The 12,593-nt window shown below is 50.9% G+C and overlaps 1 protein-coding gene and 1 long non-coding RNA gene across 11 annotated transcripts in view; one reads left to right on the top strand and one right to left on the bottom strand.

The window, feature by feature from the left end:
• Positions 1 to 12,593, top strand: part of LOC119967034 (transcription factor HIVEP3) — a 537,108-nt gene that overhangs the window by 484,704 nt on the left and 39,811 nt on the right. The gene's annotated exons all lie outside the window — the stretch shown is intronic.
• Positions 1,540 to 10,278, bottom strand: LOC119967072. Of its 2 annotated transcripts, none has more exons than XR_005460912.1 (2): positions 10,160 to 10,278; positions 1,540 to 4,853 (listed from the first exon to the last, which is right to left on the bottom strand). It is a non-coding gene; the product is annotated as an uncharacterized LOC119967072 (long non-coding RNA). The 2 variants fall into 2 exon arrangements; XR_005460915.1 differs by having other exon boundaries at positions 1,540 to 3,264; positions 10,160 to 10,263.

Raw genomic sequence — 12,593 nt, 5'->3', positions numbered from 1 at the left:
CGAGATTCAACGTGATCTCGTGAGACGTAGCGATCTGGGTCTCGCTGTTGCTGGGGACATCCAGATCTGAATATTTAAATGAACATAATTGTTCATTTAAATACTCAGGTGTTGAATTCACCTGGTGCCCGGAATTCACCGTCCGCACCTGGTATACCTTTCCAGGGTGCCGTTTAGTACTGGTCCATATCAACATGGACCAGTCTTCACGGCACCTGGGGGGACTCCCAGGCCATTGGAGACCCCCAGGTGGTTGTGGACAAGGCAGGTTAGTACTCTGGCATTCCCCCTGGCACCCAGGCACCTTGGCACTGTTAGCCTGAACTGGGAACCCTGGCAGTGACACCCTTAAACTGCCAGGTTGCCCACGTGGCACTGCGTGGATGCCAGGCTGGCTGTGCCCGGGTGCCAAATCGACACTTCCAGGGATTGGCCTAGGGGAGGGGAGGGGGGAGTGGCTTTGCGAGGTGGGGGGGTGAGGAGGCATTCCTGGGGGCCTCCTCAACTTTAGGGGAATGAGGGGGGTCACAAAAATGGAGGGGGGCCCTGAAAGGGCTGGGAAACAGATCAGGGCAGCCAGATAAATGGCATTGCGATCTGTGAGCAGCGGTTCCTACTGGGCTCGCCAGCAGGAAATCACTTTAGGTGCGGCCTCGGCGAAGAGACTCTCCCCGTGGCCAAAAAATAGCAAAGTGCCAGTGAACAGCAGGATGTTTCTTGGCACTGCAGCCACCGCAAAATAACCCGCTAAACGTGCCGTTAAGTCCACTGAATCGTGCCCATGATCATAAAAGATAGCAATCTCACAAACCTTCTCATTGTAACAAGTTCTTTTCACAACTTCAGATCATTCCAACGTGCTCTCTAACCCATGAAGTACATTAGAAGTGTGGTTACTGTTGTAATGTGGAAGAACTCAGCAGCCAATTAGCAGCATGCAGCTACGTTTCCTATGTTAGACCAGTGACTAAACTTCTAATATACTTCATGGGTTCGAAAGCACTTGTGAATACTTTGAGAATGTGAAAGGGGCTGTATGAAGTATGGTCCCACAAATAGCAATGTGTTAATGACTAGACAATCTGATTGGACAAATATTGACCAGGGCACCGGGGAAAACTTAGCTCTTTTACAAACTGTGGAATCTTTCTTTGCGTCTTTACAAATGCAAGTTCCTTCTCTGAAAAGACTAAGTGCGTGATTCAAAGAATTGGGTGAGGGTTAACTTCATCAGCACAAAGTAAATGAGGCTGATCCAAATCTCAGGCTTATAAATCTGGCAACTTATTTGGGATTCAGAATGGATGCACAAAACCAGACCTTTGGCTCCGAGTCTGTGTAATCACAGGGGGTTCTGCTGGGGCCGTAGTGTAACTGAGGAGCACAGAATGGAAGTACTGAGCTGGCTTCCACAAGGGAACCTTTATTAATTGCTGGCAAGATTGTTGTTCTAAAGACCATGTTGAATTTGTTGTGAGCAGTGTAAGTACTTTTTCTTTAAAGTGCATAGTCTTTGGATGGGAAATGATTACTTGCAGATGGGCTTACAGTGAGAGTTTATTTAAAAGCATTCCACAGTTACAGGCGCACCATGTGGTGACTCCCAACGGCATATCGGGCAGCAGGCCTTACAACTACCATATTTATTGGAATATACAGATATGTTGAGCTGATGTCTATTTTTCTTTTCCGTTCTTTTCTCTCTCCCTCGCCTGAAGGGAGCAACTCTTGGGGGAGAACCAATTCCACCAACACCATCAGTCCCCATGGTTCATGCTTCCTACTAGTAGGCCATGACAGCGAGGTTCACTGCCATTGGTGGAACACCTTTGAAAGTATTTAGAGCACAGAAATAGGTCAGTTCACCTAACAGGTCCACGCCGGTGCTAATATTCCACTCAAGCCTCTTCCAACCCCTCCTAATATCAAATCCCACCAGCATGTATCCTTCCAAATTTCTCCCTCGTGTTTACCCAGCTTCCCCTTCACCTGAATTCCCAGCAGTAGCAGGTTCCACAACCTCACCACTCTGGATAAAGAGGTTTCCCTGAATTCCTGATTGGATTTATTAATCATCACCTTATATCTCTGGCCCCCTACCACTAGGACTGGTCATGGCACTAGTGAATACAGATTCCCTTACTGACTCCATAAAACCTTTTAGAAGGAGTTTAGAAGGATGAGAGGAGATCTGATTGAAATATAGAAAATTCCAAAAGGGTTTGACAGATTAGATGCTGAGAGGATGTTTTCCCTGGTTAAGGAATCTAGAACCAGGGACACAGGCTGGGATTCACTGTTGCGAGTCCGCCCCATTCCCATTGCTAGCGAGGACTGAATCTCCCCTTCACTGCAGCAGGAGCGGAGAATCCAGTTGCTGTGACCGGAAAGTGAATCCCAGCCACAGTTTCAGGATACAGGACAGACCATTTAGAACTGAGATGAGGAAGAGTTTCTTCACTCAAAGGGTAACGAACCTGTGCAATTCTCTACCAGAGGAGGCCGTGGTGGCAAAGTCACTGAATGTATTCAAGAAAGAAATCAATGATTTAATATTTTAATGGCATCAAAGGGTATGGGGTGAAAGCAGGAATAAGGCATTGAGCTAGATGACGAGATTTTCTGTCTGTTCACACTGGCGGGATTATCCGGTCCCATCAACGGCGCACTCCCCCATGGCGGGTTTCCTGGGGGCATGGGGTGGATTTGGTGGGAAATCCCACCGCTAGTGAATGGCGGGAGGCCAGAGAATCTCGCCCAGAGGATCAGCCATGAACATATTCAAGTGCGGAGCAGGATCAAAGGGCCAAAATGGCATATTCCTGCTCCTAGTTTCTATGTTTCTATTTATTTGGGCCTCTGAATAATTAGTCTCATGCGATTGCCAATATGACACCATTTCCTCCCAAATCTGTTACAGTATCAATGTGCTAAATCAATGTGCCAACACTGTTTTAAAAATAAGCATGTATAGAGTTTGTTAGCTGTGATCATTTTGCATGACAGTATGGATTGGGCACTCGGGGTCATTTTAACCTGAGCTACCCATCAGTACATTTGCAGGATCAGCACCCAATTTATTGAATTCAGTGAAGACAAACATTGAACAGGGGTTAAAAGTAATATTCTGCTAATCCCATGGTTTTCGTACTCAGCAAATTGGGTGAAAATTATTTGTTGAGCTTCCTGTTCACAGTCATTCTGAGGACGTCTGCGTGTGGACTTCTGGTCAGGACGAAGAAAAATACCGCAGATGCTGGAAATCTGAAATAAAACCAGATAATTCTGCAAACCCTGTGCAAATGAGGCAGCATTTGTAGAGAGAGAAACGGATTTAACATTTCAGATCAATGACGTTTCAACAGAACTCGAAGAATTAGAGATTAAACAATTTTTAAATAAGTACAGACAGAGGGAAAATATAGGGGGGAGAAGGAAAGACTCAAAGGAAAGGTCTATGGTAGAGTGGAGAACAGCAATGATTAGATGACAACAGATTATGGGATAAAGCAAGAGGTGTTGGTATGAGGGCAAATAAGGAAATGAAAGATGGAACGAGAGGAGGTGTACGTAGAAATAGCAGAACCATACCAGTATCTACTTTCTATGTAAATGGACAGATAGTCACAATACAAAGTTGTTAAATTTATAAATGAGGCCAGAGCCCTGTTGTAGGCCCAAGGACAGAGAGGTTCGGGTGGGAAGTGGATGGAGATTTAAGTGACCAGCAGCTCAATGTCACACTTGGGTACCAAATGGAGATATTCGTCAAAATGATCATTTCACCTGCCTGTGGTCTCCCCAACATAGAGGAGACTGCCTCATGGACAGTAAATACAATTGTACAAGACACTCTAGGAAGCAGGTGACATGTTCAATCAGCTGGATAGCTTAACACAGGATACTCTACAATAACTGTTGTGAAACCCATGTCACCGTGATGAGATGAGATGAGATGTGAATCCTGCCACCCAGTGTATGAGAGTTGAACCTTTAGTTACATCGCTGCAAGTTGTCATTTCAGGTGTCTGTGAGATTCCACACAGCAAGTGTCTAAGCGAGAATAATCTGTGTTTTCTCATACTGCTTGAGGGCCAATGGCCCTCAAAACACCCTGCCACCAGACTGGGGCTGGCAGAAACATCACATTCATTCACAGCGTGTAATTATTTTGCAGGAGAAGGAAGGTGATTGTAAATTGAAATGAAAACATAAGCTCACATACAGGATGAAACATTGCTCTAAGGTTAGAGGCTGTGCAGTTCAATGAAGAAGAAAAATGCAGCCCTGAGCATGTAGATTGTAAATGATTGTGTGCAACACTGTCACCAGCTAACAGGCTTGAGATCTGCACTTGGCACTAATCAAGCGTGGATCTCTGCTGCCCAGTCAAGATTTTACAAGATGCAGAATATTTAGTCATTGGTATAAGTTTTAATTAGGTTTGAGATTGTAGCCCAGGCAAGTACTTAATGTAATCATCCCAGGTGAATGTCACTCAGTTAGCATTGTGATTTTGGACAGTCCTCTGGCACCGGTATGCAGCACAGAAGAATGGTGTAATGCTGAATCATGCCTGTTCCAGTCGCACAATGGTTAGCAGCGGTGCTTCACAGTGCCAGGGACCCAGGTTCGATTCCCGGCTTGGGTCGCTGTCTGTGTGGAGTCTGCACGTTCTCCCTTTGTTTGAATGTGTTTCGTCCAGGCGCGCCAGTTTCCTTCCACAAGTCCCGAAAGATGTGGTGTTAGGTAATTTGGACATGCTGAATTCTCCCTCAGTGTACCCGAACAGGCGCCGGAATGTGGCGACTAGGGGCTTTTCACAGTAACTTCATTGCAGTGTTGATGTAATCCTGCTTGTGACAATAAAGATTATTATTATTGTTATCCTTCTCCACACTTCTCCCCAACTGCTTCCCTGTGGGAATTGAAGAAAAATTAAAGACAAATCTTCTCACATTTCAAAAAGACTGTATTCAGTGGGCAGTTCTATACACCTTGGAAATCATCCGTCACCCAGCCTCTCCACTCGGAGGTTGTATAAAACTGGGGTGGGATTCTCCATGAATCCCCCATATTCCCCCTTCCCCCATCTCCCCCTTCCCCCATATCCCACCTTCCCCATATCCCCCTTCCCCCATATCCCCCTTCCCCCATATCCCCCCTTCCCCCATCTCCCCCTTCCCCCATATCCCCCCCTTCCCCCATCTCCCCCTCCCCCCATACCCCCCTTCCCCCATATTCCACTTCCTTCATATTCTCTGTTCCCCCATATCTCCCCTTCCCCCATAACTCCCCTTCCCCCATATCCCCCCTTCCCCCATATACCCCTTCCCCATATACCCCTTCCCCCATATACCCCCATTGGGTCCGTTCACATCCCCAACACATGTAGAGGCCCGGGGCCATCGGACACCCCGAAGGAGGAGGAGGTGTTGGGGCTTGTTCTGGGTCCCCCTGTGGGGGAGGTCCCGGAACACCGCGACACCTCGGACTCCCCCCCCTCCCCTCCGTCCCAGGTGCATCTGGTGGGCAACAGGCAGGACAGGCTGGCAGCTTGCCATCCCAGTTGCCCGAGCCGCAGCCTGGCCCATCCAGGCCGGGCTGCCCCAGGAAACGGCCGTCACAGGGTCCCTAATCACAGGGCACTCCACCTCCAGTTCTGCTGTACCGTCTGGGGAACCACCCAGACGTAGTCATAGGGCCCGTAAGGCCAAAATATTAGACACTGAGTAAGTTAGCATGGGTGCAGGGCACATATAGTTCTGGGGCTAGGGCACGTGTATGAACTGTTTGTTATTACAATCACTTTCACACCAACAGAAGCTGCCTTTGTGCTCTGTCCGAGCGTGCGGGGGAGTGGTGTGAGGTGAGTGCCAGTGTGTGTATGAGGGGTGATAGAACATCGGCCTCAGGTGAGTGTGCTCCCCCCCCCTCCCCCCCCCGGGTCGCCCCTGCCACCCCCCTGGGCAGACGACGGGACCGTGCGCTGCAGTGTCACGGCCGCATGCAGGGATGGTCCGGGTGGAGGGTGGTACTGTGTCCATGTGTCACACATTGTCCAACAATGTAGAGCCCAGAGCTCATCGCAGAGCGAGTTGTCATCATCCTCCAGGGCCTCCAATAGACACGCTTCCACCGGCGACTGTGTGAGCCCAGCCCGTTGTGCCGCAGGTGGATGTACAATGGAGGGGTGGTGAGGGTGGTTGATGTTGGGTGGGTGGGGTGAGGGTGGTCGGCTGGTGCCGTGGTGTGCAGTCTGTGCCCATACTCGGCGATTCCCACGCCCCCCCAGCCCGTGAACCGGGCGGCTATCGGCCTGTCCCGTGCCCGTGGCCCAGTCGATAATGGTGGGCAGCCTCCCGTCTATGTCCAGCCCTTCTGTCCTGACCATTGCCCCATCCTCCTCATCTGGGGAGGCCTGAGCCTCATCTTGCTGCTCCTCCCCTTGCCCCTTTTCTGCCTGCAGCACATCGCCCCTCTGTTGGACTATGTTGTGCAGGACGCAGCAGACCACAACAATGCGGCAGACCCTATCTGACGGGTACTGGAGGGCCCCTCCAGAGCGGCCCAGGCACCTGAAGCGTGTCTTCAGCAGCCCAAAGCACCTCTCTATCACACCCCTGGTCGCTGCATGGGCATCGTTGTAGCGGTTCTCCACGTCAGTCTGTGGCCTCCGTATAGGCCTCATCAGCCACAACCGCAACGGGCAACTCCTGTCGCCCAGCAACCAGCCCCTCAGCCGGGGTAGGGGGCGTCCCTCGAACACGGTGGGGATGAAAGATTGCGCCAATACGAATGAGTCATGTACACTGCCCAGGTACCAGGCGATGACGTGCAGACTCCTCATACAGTAGTCACAGACCACCTGCACGTTCATAGAATAGGTCCCCTTCCTATTCGTGAACAGGGCCCTATTATCCGCAGGTGGCCGCACAGCGACGTGCATCCCTTCGATCGCCCCCTGGACGATGGGCATCCTGACCAGAGCAGCGAAGCCTGGGCATCCTGGCTGGCCCGGTCCACAGAGAACTGGATGTAGCGTACAGGGTGTCCGTCACGGCACAGATGCACCGGTGCACCAACGCCTACGAGATGCCGGACAGGTCCCCACTCGCTGCCTAGAATGACCGCGTGGCATTAACATTCAGGGTCACCATACCTTGACGGCCACAGGGAGAGGGTGTCCTCACCCAGTGCCACGCAGTGCCAGATGTGCCATCAAGTGGCAGAGATGGGCGATGGTTTCCCGGCTCATCCAGAGTCCCCTCCTGCATGCCCGGTCCGTGAGGTCCTGGTACGACAAGCGGGGCCGGTACACACGGGGCTACATCGGGCGTCTCCATCACCGTGGCACCACCACACTTCCTCCTCCTCCTTGTCCTGTCGTGCGGGTGGCCGTCCAGCCTGGGCGGCTGCCACCTGCCTCCCTGCGGCACACTCCTGCTCCAGCTCCCCCAGGGCAACATGTAGAAGTGCAGCTCCCGCCACGGCGGCCAATATCGCTGGCTGATCACCAAACATAACGGCCAGCAGGGGGTGGGGGTGGGGGGATAGACGCCATATCATCATTGCCCATAACCCCCCCCCCCGGCCCGGCAGGTGCCATGGGCTGCATGGTAGCCACTGTTGCCAGCTGGCACATGGCCAGGCAGACACCCGTCGCCCTCCCCGGCACGCACTGTCCCCAAACCCACCCTCCCTCCTCCCCAGCACGCACCGTCCCCAAACCCCCCCCCCCCCCTCCTCCCCGGCACGCACCGTCCCCAAACCCCCCCTCCCTCCTCCCCAGCACGCACCGTCCCCAAACCACCCCCCCCCTCCTCCCCGGCACGCACCGTCCCCAAACCCCCCCTCCTCCCCGGCACGCACCGTCCCCAAACCCCCCCCTCTCCTCCCCGGTACGCACCGTCCCCAAACCCACCCACCCCTCCTGCCCGGCAAGCACCCTCTCCATTGCTCGCCCTTCCCGGCCCACCCCCTCTCCTCCTCGGCACGCACCCTCTCCATCACTTGCCCTCCCTGACCCCCCCCCCCCCCCCCCACACCACCCCACCCCTCCTCTCCGGCACACACCCTCTCCATCACTGGCCCTCCCCGGCGCCCCCCTCTCCACCCCGGCACGCAAACTCCCCAACCCACCCCCCTCCCCCAGTACGCACCCTCCCCAAACCCCCCCTCCTCCCCAGCCCCTTCTCCCCCAGCCCCTCACCCCCAGCCCCTCACCCCCAGCCCTTCCCCCCCTCCTCACAAGCCCCTCCCCCCAGCTCTCCCCCTCCCCCGCCCCCGGCACACACACTCCAACGGCCCCTGCGACCCCCCCACCACCACCTGCGGCCGTGCCGTCTCTTGTCCGGCAGCCACCCCGCGCCGACCCCTACCTCCGCACTGGCCGGCTTGACTGGTTAACTCCGTTAAATAGATGGTTTGATTTAGGTGGTTTGGTTTGACTTCGGCTCATCCCGCCCGGAGTATTGGGGCGGCCCCAGGGCCCATTGCGTCGTGCCGGTCCTCAACATTCTCCGAGGTGCGCGGTGCTATTCACGTCGACGGGATTTTTGGCGGGTCGGAGAATATCGGCGGGCAGTCAGGTGGGACTTACGCCGCCCCCCAGCGATTCTCCGACCCGCCGGGGGGTCGAAGAATCCCGCCCCTGGTGTCTCCAGGAAAAGGAAAGGAAGAATCAGCTTTGTTTTAATATGAACATTTCAGCCTCATTTTATCTGTTGGTGGTGTCAATTTGGTCCAGTTTGTGGCACTCTGCCCTCTCAGCACCTTGAGAGCTTCAGTACAGAAACAATACTGGAATTCCAGTGCAATATTCAAAGAGCAATCAATTATTGGAATTACAATTGTTTGGATGATACATTAAGCTTGGACCTCGTCAATCTGTACCAGTGGCTGTTTACTGAAGAAGAGAATAAACTTGTTCTGGCCCAACATTCTCCCCTCACCAGCAGCAAGAACAGATTGACTGATCATCCACTTCATCACTATTGATGGGATCATGCTTTTCTCAATGACATTAACCCTTTTCATGGTCTTACGTGTTGCCTTACTCTCGACAAACAATCATTTGTGATGACTGTCGAGCAGAGTATCACGGGCAGAAACAAGGTGATGCTCTGAAACTCCCCACCGCCCAACGTGATTGGTCCATTGAAACAGATGAATAACAGTTGGCCCCACCCCCTCTACCGATAGTTCAGTTATCAAAAGTGCTTTGGGTCAATTAGATGCATAATTGATCGGCCTGCGAACAAATTGCATGGACTCTTCTTGTGAACGATAGGCAAGGTAGAACATGATTATAGGTGCCTGCGGGCCTGTCATGATATTTTCAGAAGGAAGGGTTGAAAGGGCAAACAACATCGGCAAATTTATGAGTTTGCATAAACAAGAAACAAGTTACTTAATCTCATCTCACAGGCCTCCCCTTCCCATAAATTCTATAAATACTACCACGCATGTACTCTCCTGGCTCTTTCCAAACTCACAACCCCTACCACCAAGAAAGAAAAGGGCAGCAGATGCTTGGGAACACCACCACCTGCAAGTTTCCCTGCAAGCTACATGCCATCCCGGCTTGGGACTATGTCACCACCCTTTTACTGTTGCTGAGTAAAAATGCTGGAATTCCCTCCCTGACCGCACTATGGGTGTACCTACACCACATGGACTACAACGGTCCAAGAAGATAGGTCACCATAACCTTCTCAAGGTCAATAAAGGCTGGCCTAGCCAGCGACGCACACATCCCAATAGCGAATGAAAGAAATATAGACCCATACAAAAAAAATCTCTTTAACATAGGTCAGGAGCGCCTCAGAAAACAGTTCAGGGTGAAATATGTTAAAAATGCTTGGAGCTCAGTTGACAATGCTCACTCTGTTGCCAGTTAGAACACTCACTGTCTACCGATGCATATCTAATTTGCTGACTCAAAAGCAGAGCACAGATACAGATGGTGTGCAGTACTGTAAACCCCCTTTGTACAGCCCAGAGCTCAAATAAAGAACCTTATGTCATTGCGTTTGTTTGCCTGATGCAAATGATATGAAAATATTAGAACTGTAACCCGAGAGAAAATAGCTTCATGGTTGCATCTGTTGCCCTTGTGAGCGGTAAGATCGCATTCAAGAAAGAGTTTTGTACTTACGGCCACACCGAAGAGTACTGGCTCAAAGCCCAAAGAGAAAGGGAAATGTTTCAGGGGAAGCATTCACTGGTTTCACAGGCAGTGCTTCTGTTTGCACTGCAGGCTGTTTGAGTAGAAAGCCCCAGGTTTGTTTAAACTCCTCCCTCACCAACTAATATTTTTCTGGTGGGGGAGGGAGAAATGTGTCCACAGTGTGGCCCTACCATCTGCTAGCCATCCGGTGTGTGGGTCCATGATGCGGTACCAGCAGGGGAGCAAAATCTGCACAAACAAAATTATTTTTTCATCTACGAGGACTTGTAAACATTTATGAGATGAATAAACTCAAAATAAACTCTGATGAAAACAACGGCATCTGGGCGGAATGCCTTGCGTCCAGCCAAACATAACTTAATCGAGCTGCCAGCGAGCCCATCATTCGCAGCCAGAGTTATGTCATTTTCAACACCCAGATCATAAGGTGATTTAGTGTCTGACATGTTCGTTCAGGGCCTGCTAAATTACTGCCATGCGCTATCCCACTGCAATATTTGGATGACATAACACGATACACTAAACACTGAGTTGGTCAGTTTTCCAGTGGGTGGTGTGGGGTGAGAGATGTGTGTGGAACGAGTGTGGAGTGTGTGGATGTAGAGTGTGGGTGTGTAGAGTGTGGGTGTGCAGAGAGTGTGGAGTGTGGGTGTGTAGAGTGTGGGTGTGTGGAGTGGGTGGGTGAGAGGTGTGCATGTGGGTAATGGATGTGGGGGTATGTAGGATGTGGCTGTTTTATTGACATGTTTAGGAAATTGGCTGAACAGTAGGAGACAGAGTGGAGCATGTCCTCTAGGCAGCAGGATGTGACTGGAAATATCCTACAATGATCTGCGTTAGATGGTAAATTAGAAAACTTATCCATGTTTGCAGAATGCACAAAGAACGGCAGCACTATAAGCAGTGTAGATGGAAGCATAACGTTACTAAGATATTAACAGATCAAGTGAATGGGAAAATCTTTGGCAAATAGAGTTGAATCTAGGCAAATATGAGGCAAACTTTGAACCTAAAATAATGAAGCATGGTACTTTCTAAATGATAAAAAAGCTCATTGAAATAGAGGTTCAAAGAGACTTGGGGGGAGTCGAGGCACACAGAAAATGATAAAGGACAGAAAATGTCTGAAAATATTGGAAGGCAGGCCTTTACCTCAAGGGGATGAGAATACAAGAGGGTAGAAGTTGTTCTTCAGCTACACAAACCCCAATGAAACCACACCTGGAGCAGTTCCGGCAGCTAGAAAGGACGATAATAATAATAATAATTAATAATAATAATAACCTTTATTTGTGTCATAAGTAGGCTTACATTAACACTGCAATGAAGTTATTGTGAAATCCCCTAGTCGCCACATTCCGGCGTCTGTTTGGGTACACAGAGGGAGAATTCATAATGCCCAATTCACCTAACAAGCATGTCTTTCGGGACTTGTGGGAGGAAACCGAAGCACCCGGAGGAAACCCATGGAGACACAGGGAGAACGTGCAGGCTCCGCATAGACAGTGACGCAAGCTGGGATTCGAACCCACATCACTGGCACTGTGAAGTAACAGTGCTAACCACTGTGGTACCATGCTACCCTTCGATACATTGGCGTTGAAGGGAAAATGGCATAGATTTACAGAGTGATAACTAGATCCCAAAGGTTCAATAACAAGGTGAGAATACACAAACTAGAGATATACTCCCTGGCAATTAGAAGGTTAATGGATGATTTGATCAAAGTTTGCGAATATGAAGGCGAACAAAGAGGGCAGATTTGTTCTTGTTACTTGGTGAGCAGTGGATTAAGGGGCACTATCCTCTGACCACATTGCGCCAGTAAAGCAGCTTGCCGAGGCACACTGGCCGTTGAAAGCCGGGAGACCCCGCTCCCAGAAACTATCTAGCTCGTAATGCTTGCGAGATTCAACACAATCTTGTGAAATGTTACAATGTTGCTCCTGCCCACAATGGGCGGGATCACTTTTGGCAAATATGCATATTAGAGCGAGATAGTAAGCCTTACTCTAATATCCAGATTCCCGAGGTACCTGAGTCTTTGTGATACTATCCCTTCGCCTGAGAGACCTCGGCGTGTGCTGTTTGGTAGAGGACCCCACAAAACGGGGCCCAGATGGAACGGCACTCGTGGGGGTCTCCAAGGGGTTTTGAGGCCCCGAGCTGCATGCTCTTTGGGCAGGGTGGTATTCTGGCATTGCTGGTGCCAGCCTGGCACTCTGTCAGTGCCAGCCTGGCACCCTGGCAGTGCCACTTTCCAAGATGCCCAGGTGGCACTGCCAACTGGCAGGGCACTGTGTGGCCTCAGTATTATGAGGAACGGTTGAGAACTCTGGGTCTGTACTCGTTGGAGTTTAGAAGGATGAGGGGGGATCATATTGAAACTTACAGAATACTG

This window comes from Scyliorhinus canicula, chromosome 1 (genome assembly GCF_902713615.1).
Source record: "Scyliorhinus canicula chromosome 1, sScyCan1.1, whole genome shotgun sequence".
In the NCBI taxonomy this organism is placed as follows: Eukaryota; Metazoa; Chordata; class Chondrichthyes; order Carcharhiniformes; family Scyliorhinidae; genus Scyliorhinus; species Scyliorhinus canicula.
This window is presented reverse-complemented; position numbering and strand designations above follow the sequence as displayed.